This window comes from Eretmochelys imbricata, chromosome 11 (genome assembly GCF_965152235.1).
Source record: "Eretmochelys imbricata isolate rEreImb1 chromosome 11, rEreImb1.hap1, whole genome shotgun sequence".
Lineage (NCBI taxonomy): Eukaryota > Metazoa > Chordata > Testudines > Cheloniidae > Eretmochelys > Eretmochelys imbricata.
In genome coordinates, this window is record NC_135582.1 from 12,984,060 (window position 1) to 12,999,135 (window position 15,076).

A 15,076-nucleotide genomic window follows, 5' to 3' on the forward strand; every position below is an offset into this window, starting at 1 on the left:
AGTTTACTGCAAATGAAACTATTGGACTCAAGCAGATCTGTGCTCTGCCAGGTCTCCTTCTACAACAAAGCTGTTCAGTGACTTCTTCCATGCATCACCACTGTGCCTGGAATCTCCTTGCTGACCCCATGTGCCATGGAATCTCACTCCCCTCCTTTAAATGCCTCCCATTTGCAGACCATGGCCACGGCAAAGCACTTAATCATGTGCTCAGCTTTAAGCATGTGAATAACCCCAATGGAATTACTCATGTTCTTAAGTGCTTTGCCGGATCAAGGCTGCAGTCAGGATCTTCCAGTACCAACCTTTACCCAGGTCTTCATTATGAACCGTGTCTACGAACTTCCAAGGTGTCTTTTTTAAATCCAAAGTCAAACAAAAATTATTTTACCTCATTATATCTTTCAGTGTTGCAACCCTTGTTCTCCTAGTGTTTATCATCAAACCCTTGTTGTGTAAAGTCTCCTTTAGAATGTAAGTTCCTCAGAAGAGGAATTTCATTTTCAGGTTCCAACACATAAATACAGCTTTGTCTTTTTTTAGAGTCACTGAAAAGGGATATAGTCCCCATGTCTAGAATCAGATGACTTTGCTCATATGGCTGTTCTCTGTTAGATCTGCAAAGTGATACACACAGCAGCCAAGAAAAACAAATCTTACCACATATTATGACACACACCACATACTCTTATGCATATTTATTAACTGTAAAGAAAATTAATAGTTATTAAGGCCGGAAGGGACCATTATGACCATCCAATGTGACTTCCTGTGTAATACAGGCCAAAGAACCTCACCCAATAATTTCTGGGTCAAGCCCATGACTTCTGTTTGAGCTATCACAGATCTTTTAGAAAGACACCCAGCCTTGATTTAAATACTTCAAGCGAGGGAGAATCCACCACCTCCCTGGGTAAGTTTTTCCAATGCTTAATACTCTCAGAGTTAAAAATGTGCACTTTACTTTTAGTCAATTTTTCTAGCTTCATCTTCTATCATTAGCTCTTATGCATTTTTCTGCCAGATTAAAGAGCAATATACCATCAGAAGCCTATTCCCCAGGGTGGTTACTTGTAGACTGTGATCAAATCACCTCTTTAATTTCTCTTAGATAAGCTACATTGATTGAACTTCTTACATCTCTGACTTTAAGGCAGGTTTTCCTGACCTTGAATCATTCTTCTCTCTCTTTTCTAAACCATTTCCAAATTTTCAACTTTTTAGAATGTTCAAAATCCCATCTTGGCTCCGCAAAAAACGTACTATATCCCATGAGAACAGCCAGTATGATTCTGATTCTACATAGCATCCACATTGTTTGTAGGGTGTGTAATAGAAATTAAACTAGCACATTCAAAACTCTGCTTCCGCTTGAACTGGTTTCATCACTTCCTGTTCTATGCACAGAAGTGGGAATTCAGGTCAGAGTGAGAAAGTGTCTGTCAGGTTGGAGGCCGCAACACTACAATTTTTGTCCATAACAATACAAACATGCCACTATTGGACAGAAATTGCTGGCTTGGCTTGGGGGAAGTGGCTTAGAGTTGCAGCAATGCTAAAATAGGGAGCTGAATTGTGTAATGGATGCTTGCACACTGCCTGTCCCACACTATACCCAGCTCATTCTCTTATTTTCATGAATCTGCAGCCCTGTGCTGCCTTATGGATGAGAGGGAAAACTCAGGTCAATGGTCATTGTGGTCAAAGTTACTGTAACACTTTTCAAAAGAGGAAGGGTTTCAAAGCCAGGGTTCAGGCCAGATTCCAAATGGGATAACCACATTCTGCTTCTGAAAATCTACCCACTCTTTGAGTTGGGCTTAGTATAGAGCTGAGCAAATGTTGAACTTTAAAAAGGAAAAACCCAGGCATTTGGCAGGAATGATAACATAATATAAATAATAGAAAGTGACATCAAACACTTGCTTAGGAAAATAATATACTGTAAATTCTCATCACAATAACTGAAGTTTTTCAACGAGAGGTTGTGTCACCCCACAAGGGAATCAACGCCTTCCTCTCCCTGGCTGCAAAGCCCACTTTTCACCCCAGCTGTCCAGCCTTTGTCTCTCTCTCGCTTACAAAGCTCCTTTGCGTCAACGCTACAGTGACCACGCTCTTTCCAGCAGGTCCACCCATAAGTGACAGCTCCTCACCTGGAGGGCCACACCAGTTCCACAGGTGCCTAAACTTATTCCCTTTGTCGGTGTCCCACTGGTCAGCCTCATGGGTCATACGGTCTATGTCCCTCATGGCTGGCTCCTTGCACACTGCCCTTCGAAGTCCACCCACCTCTCCCTAGCAAATCTCCCTTTCACCCCAGCGCTGCCTCTTTCACCTCCTTCTTCTCTAATCGCCTTCTAACTGCCTCCATCAGGCAGATTCTGAGCCCCGTCCCAGCTCAAGCTGCCCTCTCATTAGTGGTATCTCTCCCCAGGACAGCATCCTGGGTGCTGCATCACAGCTGTCAGCCCTAACATTACCCCTCTTGGTCAAAACTGCAGCGGGTGATACTGTCAGAGCTGCTACACCTGTTCAACCGAGACGAAATGCTTCGGTCAGGCTGCATGCTGGGTTTTTACATTTTTTGAAACAATACAAAAATAAAATAAAAATAAATAAAATAATGTTTTTGGCCAAGAAAATGTTGCCCTGCTCTGACTTAGTACTCAACCATCGCTCACTGTCCTGCAGTGCGGTGCGCTTATGTTTTAAGATATTTTGCCATATTTCAGCCCAGCGGCGGCTACATTTCAGTGGTGGGCTATGATATTCAGCCCTCTAGGACTCTTGCTCGCTGGCCAGCCATGGGGCTACTGGAAACCAATCGCCCTCAGAGTGGGACTGATAGCAACTAGCTAAGCCTTACCCCACAAGCCCTGCCTAGGAAACGAACTATTCATGACTGGTATGCTATTATAGCACCAGCGATGCCTCACTGACCCTCCCACAGCTGAGCTATCCAACTTCCCAGCAACAGAAGATGGGATTTGGGAGGAGATCGGAAAAAAATGCAAATGAGTAGATAAGCCGCTTAAGGAGAAATTAATCCCTAGGACAGATAAGGCCCCCATCCCCCTGCTCCTGGAAAAGGATGATGATCTAAACTGCACTTCCTAGATGAAGCTATAACCATCTGCCGCAGGAAGTAATGATGGCAGTGCTGAGGGGGACACTGAAGGGTGTATCCCTTCCAAAGGTTGAGTTAGTTCCTCTCTCCTCCTACCAGGCATGGGAAGAAACACTGACTAATAATCGCTTGATGTAATGAGCAGCTTTCAATGTGCAGCTAATGCTAGGCCATCTGTGTGATTACCATGTACACAAATACATACACAGATAATTACACACAGCTCCTTTGTGAGCATTAGGGATGGGGACAGGGGATAGGTATTTGTGTCTACAGTTTTCACTGGCTTTTTTAAATGCCTCAGGGAGGCTCAAAACTGTGTGCCTTCTCCAGGCTCTCTGATCATTTCTCCCTAGGAACTAATTCTGCAGCGAAGAAGATACCCAGAAGAGATTCTCCCTTATGAACTATGGTTCCCAGCGTTTCCCTTAGAGTTCAGCTTCACATCTGCATCATGCCGCCAATGCAGACAAGCCTAGGACAATGGAGAATGGCAGGACAGCGCTGTAAATCTCATTAGTGTCAGTCAAGGTGGACACAGAGAGAGGGTCAGATAAGAAGGATGGATTTCAAGCAGATACTGGGCCTGATTCTCCATTGTTCCTGATGCAGCCATTCAGACCTATGCAAAGTGGGTGTAAACCCTGCATCAGGAACAATGGAGAATCAGGCCCAGTATCTGCTTGAAATCTGTTCAAGCCACAGCCCTGGACATCCACCCACAGTGCACAGACAAGCCCCAGCTCAAAGCGATTGCTCTGGTATTCTCTCGGAATCAAGTGACAAACAAGTTCAGGCTTTAATCCAGCATGTGACCTGACTTCATCCATTGTGGTTTCTTGTGGAGATATGAACACTGGCCGCATTACTAATCCTCGGGGCTGAATTCCAAAGATCTTTTATATTAAAAAATAGGACATTCTGGCAGACTGTATTTTATGAAATGTATCTCAATACAAGTCAACAGGCATGCAATTATAGCCATTCCAGTTCTTTCATTCCAGTACAGAATTTTCCTCCTTTATATTGATCCCTTCATGTGTCCACATTTGCTTTTTCTGTGTCCCCCACATATGACTGTCTTCATGATTATTCTGAGCTCTGATCATGTTACCACTCTAGGAAACTGATTTTCAAAGAACCTTTATTTCCTGGGTCGTCTGCCAGTCTAATACTACACCACCAGCCTGCATTTGATAAACGAGCCGATAATATCCTAAACAGAATTGAAATTTAGTGCTTAGCCCTGTAACTGAATCCGAATCAAATGATGAATGTTCGGATGCCTGAAGCTATTCAGGGGCATTTTGATAAGGTCTTTTAAAACTTGTGCCAAGGGTAAGAAGCCTTTTGAAGAGGTCTTTGTGAATTACAGCTGCTGAAACACTTCTCTTTGTCCTTGTAGACACGGATGCAACTATGCCCAGTTCCAAAATACAAGATAAGTGATAAATTACAAGAGCCGCATTATGCCTCACGATCAAGGTCATCCATTCAAATTCATGAGCAAAGCAGGTAATGTGCAGTTTGATGGTTTGCTGATGTGCCTTTCATGCACGTGCGTTTACAACTTAGCCGTTGGAAATGACTTTAATATGACAATGCTGTTTGCCTCATTTAAGCATAATTTCATGTGGTTTTGGCAGCCATCTTACCTTGACCTGTGAGCTTACCAGATCTCACAATCTAAGCAGGGTCCGACCTGGTCAATGTTTTTCGAGATCTCCAAAAAATCATTCAGATACACCAGAAAATCATGTTAGTAGGTGCTGCCCTTCCCTCCAAGGCAGTACCGATGCCCAGTATGGGGCTAGGGTAGCATGGGCCTGTGCTACTACAGAAGGTATCTTTTGCATAGCACTGAGATCCTGGGGCAGATCTGACCTTGTGTGAATTGTCATAGCTCAACTGAAGACAATGGAGCTCTAACATTGTCCACCAGCTGACGATCCAGCCCTGAGTCTTTAAAAGATTTCCCACAACAGTAAGTCTGTGAACGCCAGTATCCTTACAAACGTGCTGTGGCTAACGGTATTCTGTAGAGCTGAATCCCTCTTCTGATTTCAGCTGGAGAAATGCCTTTAACTTTCTCCTCAAACAACTCTTCTGGCATGTGGCAAATACAGAATGGCTGCCACTCTCCACCCCAGAAGTGGCTGCACGTCAGTGGTCGGGTAAGTGAAGACTCAGGCTGTTTGGGATCCCTTATGTTGAAAGGCATCCCATAAATCTGAGCTGATATGATTTAGCCCATCTTGAATGAGACAGAATTGCTGATAGAGAGAGTCCCACATACTCACCCAACACTGATGACTATAAGGAATGCAGGGTATCTATGTAACAAATGTTGTTATGTTTTATGAAACGTTCATGGTTACAGACAACAGGAAAGATGGTACTTGGAACAATTCATACATTATACAATAAAGTAGCTTGGATCACTAATGATGTAAGCAAGGTTATGGAAACAAAGTTGTTAAAACTACTGAGAAAATTAAAACAAACCAAAATATGTAATGAAAGAAACAAGACAGGGAACATCTTTGTTACCATCTATAAAAGGGAAACAGGCACTAATAAATCAGCTGATGTAGAGGCCTAGGTGTATGACTCTTCACTGTAATGCCAAAGGCCTGGCTTCAAAGCCCTCGTGACAGAAGTGAAAATTATCTATAGCCCATGTTGTACAAGAGGTCAAACAAATTGATTGGTTTAATGGCTCCCTCTGCCTTTAAAATCTCTGAAGTCATAGTTCAGTGCAAAAAGGAGAAACGTAAAACAACCTAATTGTCAATGATAATAATGACGGGGAAATTTGACCTTATATCCTAGGAATCTGCATTAAAAACCAAACAACGCATCTGCCCTAAAAGAGTTTTTACTTTACTTAGGGATAGACCATTACACGGTTTTTCTCTTTGCTCCCCAATATTTTGTGATCTCCTTGGCAGTTCAGTAGATTAGGTTTAACAGCAATGTTACAGAAATGCAGGCAACAGCTATGTTCACAGCTTGGAGAAACTGAAGTTTGCAAAGCTTCCTTTCCTCGAGGGAGCTGCATTTTTCTAAGATTATATTATTACTTGGGCTGGCCACTCAGCAACTCAGCATCATTTCCCTTTTGGGTGGGAAAGTTGTCTCCTCATCCTCTGACTCGAATTATGATTTCAGCCTAAAAGGATAAACGTAAACTCTCTGCATAATCAAAGTACAATAAGAAAGCAGTGTCTCGTGAAGCAGAAGCAGGATGTTACGGTATGTATGGCCTGTGATGCCTTAAAATATAGACATACATCTGTACACATACCTATTACGTCTACACAAAGAGAGGGAAACCTGGCTGGCTATTATAGAACAATTTCCCACAAATATGCACTTGAACTGTCAATACGTTCACTTAGACTGGGTTTGTGCCCCTCTTACATCTGCTCCCCATGAGCATTCTTGCCAACGAGTTTACTAACGTTCATGGAAATAGCGAATTTGAAGTGACAATTGCAAAATGGCCATGAAGAGAGCATTTTGAACATGTAATAATAATAATACCTAGCTCCTACATAGCATTCTTCCTCAGTAGATTTCAAAGCAACTAACCAAGGAGGTTAGTAATTGTGAGTATTCCCACAAGAAATTGGAGTCTATCTCATCAATCAGCCAATCAGGAAAGAGAAAACACACCATAGGACCTACATGTCAAATTAAATATAAATAACAGAGCCCCCATTCGGGATATCAAATGCTTACAACAACAAGCTGCTTGCAAACAATTTGCAGGCTATGAATTACTCTCATCTGGTGACTAGTTCTGAATAAAGACATCGGTTTGCAGAATCCTCAGGTAAACCAGAATTCTCTGGTTAAGTTGCCTTTAAGGCTTCTTTGCTCCGCCAGAGAGTACAACGCAGCCTTAGCAGGTGCCAGGAACCAGTCCCGTGCCTTTTCACAGAAACTCAATGTGGGCTATGGGGTGAGTGGATTAATAAGATTTGAATTAATAAGGTGCTACGGTAGGTAGGGGTGGGTGTGGGGGGGTGAGTGGGGATGTTACAGTAGGTAGGGGGAATGGGTGTGTGTGTATGCAGGTAGAAAGATACCTTACTTCAAATGGGAGGGGGGGAAGACCTTGTGAGCGTCCAAAATGCCACCTTAACACACACACCCTCCCAAGAAAACACGAGAATTATTTTGGGGAAGTTCTATAGCCTGTCTTATACGGGAGGTCAGACTAGGAGGCCACAATGAGCCCTTCTGGCCTGGGAATCTATGAATCTATGTAACATCATTACCCTCACTCTAAGAAAACAAAACAGAAATCCCTGAGCGTTTTAGAACTTTCTGCTGCCCACTCAGATTAAAATACAGCAAGCCTGGGCTTTTCAAAAGGACTTAGCACTGTGCGTTGGGAGCAGAGTTAGGTCAGCGCTGTGCCTTTTTGAAAATCCCGGAGTGAGTGCTCATTTGGCAAGTTCCACTTTTACGTCAAAGTTGTGAAAAGGAAAAGTGGAGAAAGCTGAAATGTTCTGGGGCAGACAGGATGGAGGCTGCTTTGCCATCCAACACTCTGGCTTACACACCCCCACAAGCTGTTTTATTTAGCCTCAGTTTTGAAATCTATATACTTAACTTGGCGAGAATGCTTGCAATTCTGGCAGTCTGGCCTTTAAGCAGGGCTCTTGCTGGGATTTCAGAGAAGTTGGAGAACAGGAAAATTTGCAACTTCTTAGAAGGAAAATAATAGAAAGCCCAGGAATAGCTTTTCCAGGGTACAGGCACATTATTGCTGCACAGGTGGGTTTTTTTGTTTGTTTGCCTTTTTAAAAGAGCAGTCTGGGGTTTTTTAATGGTGCTTTTATTATATTTTATTATATATTATATATATGTTTTTACTACATTGTGAAAGTGCCCCCACCCCCAAGTGTGAGCTTTTAATAAATAAAATTATTATTGTCAAGTGAAGTACTGTTAAAGCCTCAGTTCTTCAGCCTTTACATACTCATATGATCAATGGTCCTGAACACAACTTTCAGGTCTCTCATGCCATTACGACTTCAAGTTTTATTCACAGACTTTAAGGCCAAAAGGGACTTTTACAATCTGACTTCCTGCGTCACACAGGCTGAAGAGCCTACCGCTTACCAGTAGAATCTGCCAACTAACTTTAGCCTTCCAAGGAAACAGCTAACGCTCACACACAATTGACTGGACATTTTGTTTATACTTTCAAATACATGGTGACTCACAATGGGTCAGAACTAGGGGCCACCAATAGAGCTGGGCAGGAAATGGTTTTTGAGATTTCCGAAATTTTCCCATTCCGCTTTGGGACGACACCAAGACCTTTCAAAGTTTTTCTGAAAAAACTGAAGAGAGAGAGACCCATCCCAGGACAACCAATACCCTGGTGGTTAGTGCACTCATCTGGGATGTGGGTCTCCAGAGACTTGAACCTGGGGCTATTGGCAATTCTAGGTAGAGTCTCTCTCTATTGTTTTAAGCAGAAATCCATCCAGGCCTTGGGAAACCCTTTCCCGAAGAATGTTTCACTGAAACTTGTATAGTCTCACCAAAAAAAACAACAACAAAAAAACCCACAGTTTAGAAGATTTGGCATTTTCTGAGGAAAAACCGGTTCGTCAAAAAATTCTTGACCTGCTCTATCTACCATTGTTTTCCAGTGATGTAAAGAAATCTCTTTCCAAGAATGACTTGAAATATCACAGTTCTGAAGAAGCAGTCTGAAAATGTAAGACTTCTGCCCATCAGAACCACAACCTCTGAACAACTCCTTTTCAAGTTGTACGCTGAAACCACTTAAAACAAAAGTCATTTCACGCAAAACGATTTTCTGCTGCACCTCAGGAAAAACAAGTCCGTTTCTACCAGTCAGTTTCAAGATGAAACTTGCACCTGCTTCATTTATGGTAGGCACAAAAGCTCTGTAGCAAAGACTCCTATGATCACACACCCAAAGGGAACTCTATGGGAGATTAGGCCTGAATTCGACACAGACTGTGCCATCACACATAAAGTGAGCTCCCATCTTCTCACAGTACAATTTAATTTTACAAGATGCCACTCAAGTAACTGTCCCACAATACACATCAAGGACAACAGTGGAAGTGTTACAAAAAGAAAATCTGAGGACAAGAAAGTTAAGGCCCTGACTCTGCTTAAGGCTATAGGATTCATGAAACTTGGGTTTTAGGACCAGTTTAGCCACAGAATTCCACAAATGACTTAATCACTCTGTGCCTCACTGCCTCGCTGGTTAAACAGGGGTGTGGTGTTATCAAGATCCATTAATTTTGTGAGGTGTCCAGTTGTTACAACAAGGAGTGCAATAGACAAGGAAGGTAGAGGATGGTACCAGCAAGTGCCAGGGTACAAACTGCCTGAGATCTTAAGCAGCATTGGAGAGCTGGGGTTTAAGTTCTAGATTTAAACGATGGATCCCAGAGGATGGGGGAAAGAAACAAACTGTTCCAGACACTGAGGATGATGGGCAAAAATACCATAGTCATCCTTATCTGATCAGTACTGTTAACTCTTTTGATACTTACGTAAATCACATTCACAGAGGAACTCACGCAGGGCATGTTACAATGGCAGGAGTATGTCACTTGGACATTTCTCCTAATCCAGCATCAATTAATGCACTGTGAGAATAAACCTTTCCTATTGTTTTTCCAGCCACAAGAAAAATTGCAGCTCATTACATTACCTGTTTTAAACTAAAGCAGTGGTTACTGCGTGGCTGGGATGATCTTAGGAAGCATGCTGGACTGCTGGGCTTGTGTGAGGCCTGTGATGGCTCTAATAGTTTGCAATGCAAGACTGAAACCATCAGAAATAGCTTCTGTAATAGCACTTATAATAAAGTATCTCATCTCACATTCATGATCTGCTTATTGCAATAACCCAGCATATGACAGATTCATTCCATATTAATATAGATGTCATAGTCACTGTGAGTCTGGATTACAAACGATTGCATTTCATCATTCATTAATCTGCCATTAAAATAAATGGTTACTGCTTATGGTGCCTGATTCAAAACCCACTTAAGTCAATGGAAAGACACCCATGAACTTCAGTGGACTTTCCATCAGACCCTTAATGCCTGTAAGGATCTGGGAACTGAGTAGCTCTCTCTCCCCTTCTCTTTTGTTCCCCTGAAGGAGCAAAGCTAAATCCATATAACTTCAGGGACTACAAATCTGCAGCACAAAAAATAAATTAATTTACATTTTGCATAAGGATGAGTAGGGAAGGGGGCAAGACAACAAAGTATGTTCGTGCACAGGTCTTCCAGGTACAGTTCAGAGACACGGTGCTTGATGCACCATTGCTCTGCACCTTAAGCAGTCATTTACACCAGCGCAAAGTGGGTGCGATCAGAACGGCAGTGTTTTATGTCCACTTTGCACTGATGTAAATGATTAGATAAGGTGCAGGCAACAGAGAATCGGGCTCAAGGACTGGAGGGAATCATGTGATCAATACTAACTATTGAGTAGGAGGGAGATTTGAAGCCAGCTTGAGGACATAAGCCCCCTCCCAAACCCATCTTCCTCCTCCCCAACCCTCCTAAACTTGCCGCCTCTACCAGAATGCTTCGGAGATGGGAGCGGAGGAGAGTCAATATTACACAGTTACTTCTAATGCTCATAATGTGCATTACTAAAGAAATGCAAAGCAACAACTGGCATGGAAAAGATGACGGAGGAAGGAAGGAAGGAAAGACAACACAGACATGGAAAGGAGGAATCTACTTATTTAGGCATTTGCACGGCTCCCATCATCACCATACTATCCGAGTGCCTCACGTACCATGGCCACATAAGAGGGACAGCAGAGAAGAAAGGGGAAAAGACAGAAGGGGAAAGATTTGCTTGACTAAGGACCCTTGTCTAGATAGGAAACTTGTAGAGGCCCAGTGCTAGCCTTTATCATCATCGTTTGTATTTGTACATCTAGAGGCCACAGCCCAGATCAAAGACCTATTGTACAAATACAAAGAGCAAGTGGCAGTCCCTGCCCTAAAGATTTTACAAATCAAAGTAGACACAACAGACACATATGAAAAGGGAAGTATTATTATCCCCATTTTACAGGTGAGGAAGTGGAACAGAGAAATAAAATGACTTGCCAGTGGACATAAAGAAGTCTGTGGCACAGTTAGGAATTGAACCCCAATCTCCCAAGTCCCAGTTCAATGCCCTACCCACAGGCTGGCCACTTCCTTTCAGGCACACCCCCTCATGCTATGATATTAAGATAAAACAACTGCCAATAGAAAATGCATAGCAGAGAGATTAGGTGGTCCCATAATTCCAGCTATTGCTCAAACCATTTGTCCTGTTTCTCAGCACGACTACTTTTTCTGAATACATCTGTGCCCGGATTCAGTTTCTATTTTACACAACAAGCAAAAAGGATTTGGCCTAGTCCTAATGTATTCACATCACAAAATGATTGCACGGTTTGGGCACAAACAGCCTACTGAAGGGAATGGAGGTGAAGTTGAAAGTCAAGACTGAGGTGCCCTGGCAGAGGTGTGGAGAGCAGCTTAGATAGGGCCTGCCTCTGTTATGCCTAGTTTGAACCATCTCTGTCAGCTGCTCACTTTCACAGGCATTAATTTGTAAGATTCAGTTTCACTGCAGACCTCCTCTCTGCTGATACCATCTACTTATCTAACTCTGCTGAGAAAGAACCTTTTTCATTCTGACTTCAAAGAGAGTCAGACCACAAGCTGCCAAGATGCAATCTTCGTTTCCATGTAGCGACAGAGTGATGAGTTTACAAGAAATGCTTGTGGAAGGGTAGGCAGGATAAACAAAAGCTAACTTTTCAAGTGTCTGTAGCTGAAACCCCAAATGATTCAGTAGACCACATCAGCCTACAGCTATAATACAGAATCATTATCTTGACTGACAGGCACGGAACCTTACCTAACATCTAGTTGGCAGGACATAATGTAATTTATTATGTAGTTTACCATGGTTTCCAAAAGCCACCATGCTCACAGCCTTCCTAATTCCTCCTAGGTTAAGATGGACCTAATTCATGGTCTACTACAGCATGGTAAATTCTGTGGAGAACGGCTCTCAGTGAAATGCCTGAGCAGTCACTCACAATAAGCCAAATTTATTTTAGAGCTCTTGGGCAGATTGTTTTAGTTTTTCAAACTTTAATGATTGAAATGCATTCCTCTCTCAACTCAGGAGTCGTCAGAGTCATGAAAAGATGCTGGACTGCTATCTGAGCTTAAATTATATATTTTTTCTACCCATCTAGGAATTTACATGACCCTCATCATTTAAATCTGAGCACATGATGATCATTAATGGATTTTATCTCTGTCCGGTGGGGAAGTATTGCCCCTATTTTACAGATAGGGAATTGATGCACAGAATAGGCTAAATGACTATCCAAAGGAAACATAGAGACTTCTGTGGCTGAAAATGCAATAGAACTGAGGCCTCTTAAATGGAGGCCAGTGCCCTATCTGCTGGGCTAGTCTTCCTCCCTTGTTATGCAAGCATTATTGAACATAGTTCTTTATAGAGCTTTATTTGATCCACCCAGTTATAAACTTTCTCTTATATGTGTACATTTGATAAAAGGCACCTTCTGGATATGTTAAGAAAATCAAAATAGTTTTTCGAAGTAGTTTTAACCATATGTTCTGAAATTGTAGCTCTATAAATAAAGTACATCTTTAAATAGCACACTAAATAGTTCTCTCCACAGCAGAAATTACTGGGTGAAATTCTATGGCCAGTGTGACCACGAGGTCAGTAATCATAGTGGTGGTCCCTTCTGGCTTTAAAACCACTGAAGCTATATTTATCACATGCTAGATTTCTTTACACTGTACATAGAAATCCAGTGCCATCTTTTCAAACTTATTAATCATCCTTAGAGTTACGTGTTTAAGTTGGAAAACAGGGAAGTCATGCTGTTTAAAATTATATCCACTTTCCCTATAAAAAATTTGCCCTGTGCGCCAGCCTGTGTAATGACTACCCAAGATATTTATAAAGCACCAATCTAGGCACTGACCAGTGGATACCTGTGTATAGTGTATATCTGACAGATGACTAATAAGAAGAGGATTTTACAATCTATTGTGACTAGCTTCCCATTCTTCACAGCAGAAGTGCAGCAAAGAAAGAAAGAAATTGTTACAGTTCTAAAAGATCCCCTACATCTGGATCTGATAGGCCAGTAATCAATGTGAAGCAGGATATGGGGAAATCTGAATGAAGAAAACATCTGGGTGGTATACAGAAGAATTCTCACTGCACCTGCTGATTTCCTGCCCTGGAAGCATTGTGTAACACCTGGTAAAATATGCACCTTTGGAATGCAGCAACAAATAAACAAACAAATTGGTTAGTCTCTAAGGTGCCACAAGTACTCCTTTTCTTTTTGCAAATACAGACTAACACGGCTGCTACTCTGAAACCAACGGCCATTCTAAGAGTCGGCTATTGAACTAAGGACCATCCTGGAGCTTATCCACTTCCTACTGAAGTTCTGCTAGCCTTGTCATTTTCATTTCCACGTTGTTTTTAAAAAGTAGGAGGTAGAATCTTTTAAAGTTAATTCAGTCAGTATAGTGGAAATTTACAATCTGAAATATGTAAATGAAGGAATCTGAATGAATTTTATTGTATTCTTTGCACAAGCCTTCATCTGCTCAAACCCTCCGTTTCTGCACTAGTATACAACTGTGCAATGTTCAAGTGATTTCAAGGGACCCAATAATTTATAATTACCAAAGCAAGTGAATCTGTGCTTATAATATTTCTTTACAGTTCAGTCTGATATTTTGTCACAGGCTTCTGTAGTCTGTACTTAAAAGTATAGAGGCATCATACTCTGTTTAACTTAATCATCTTTTAAACCCAGTGGTATTTCTTTTCATATTCTATTCTCCCCCAACCATGTAGCATTTAAACTTTTGAAACTCTAAACTACATCTGAGATTTTACAGAACAGCCAGGAATGTAAATTTTAATTCCATATGTATTAACTAACAGGAGACCATTTATTTTCTTTTTTACAACAGCACTTATTTTGCATTTTAATAAAACGTTGCCACAAAAGACAGCCTGAGGAGGATTGCAAATTAAATGTAAAACCTGAAGAGGAGAAATAGTCCAAAATTTTCTCTCTCTCCTTTTGTATCATAGGTGATCAGCTACTAAGGTCACCAGAATGAAACAAATGCTTACACTGATCAGGGCCTTAACCTTTGCTGTGGTACAATTCCAGTATGTTGAAAGGGATTCAGCCAACAGTACCTTTATCATGTATATGTTATCTCACAGACTTTGCAATCGGAGGCTAAACTCCTTAGCTTTCCAAGGGCACGATTCAAAGAGAGTCTTTCCATCAACTTCAAGGGGCTTTGGGTCAGACCTAAACCCAGCTGAAGGGTGACCGCTGTTTTGCAGCGCTGCCCACACACACCCCCTTGCTGGAGCTCCTACATGAACTTTCCTTTCCTTTGCAGCCCTTTGTGTTGGAGATTTCCCCATTACCCAGAAACAGCTTCCCCGTGCCTGTGTACCCAAATCCGCCAGGAAGTAGACTCGGGACAAGCCCCCAGCCTGCTCGCAGCGTTCCCACCGCAGCCCGGAGCCCCCAGGCAGGCTCACCCCAGCAAGTGACAATGACATAATTCCAACCATCTACCCCAGCAGCTGGTTCGCCACTTCTTAGGACAACTCCTCGCGGCTCTCTCTCTCTCCACCCTCTGGGATAACACAAACCGGAGCCCATTCCCCCTGGATACGCTCCCACGCCGCACCCCAGCGAGCGCTGCAAAGTGGCCGAGGAGGTGCATTGGCCCCCCCACATACACACATGCGACCTACTTGCCAACTTTTGAAAGCTGCAAATAGGGATTTTCGGGGTGGGAGCGGGGGATAA

The 15,076-nt window shown here is 42.4% G+C and overlaps 1 protein-coding gene across 1 annotated transcript in view; it reads right to left on the minus strand.

Moving 5' to 3' along the window:
- The window catches only part of HEG1 (heart development protein with EGF like domains 1), an 85,294-nt gene that overhangs the window by 69,476 nt on the left and 742 nt on the right, over positions 1–15,076 (minus strand). The window lies entirely within an intron of this gene.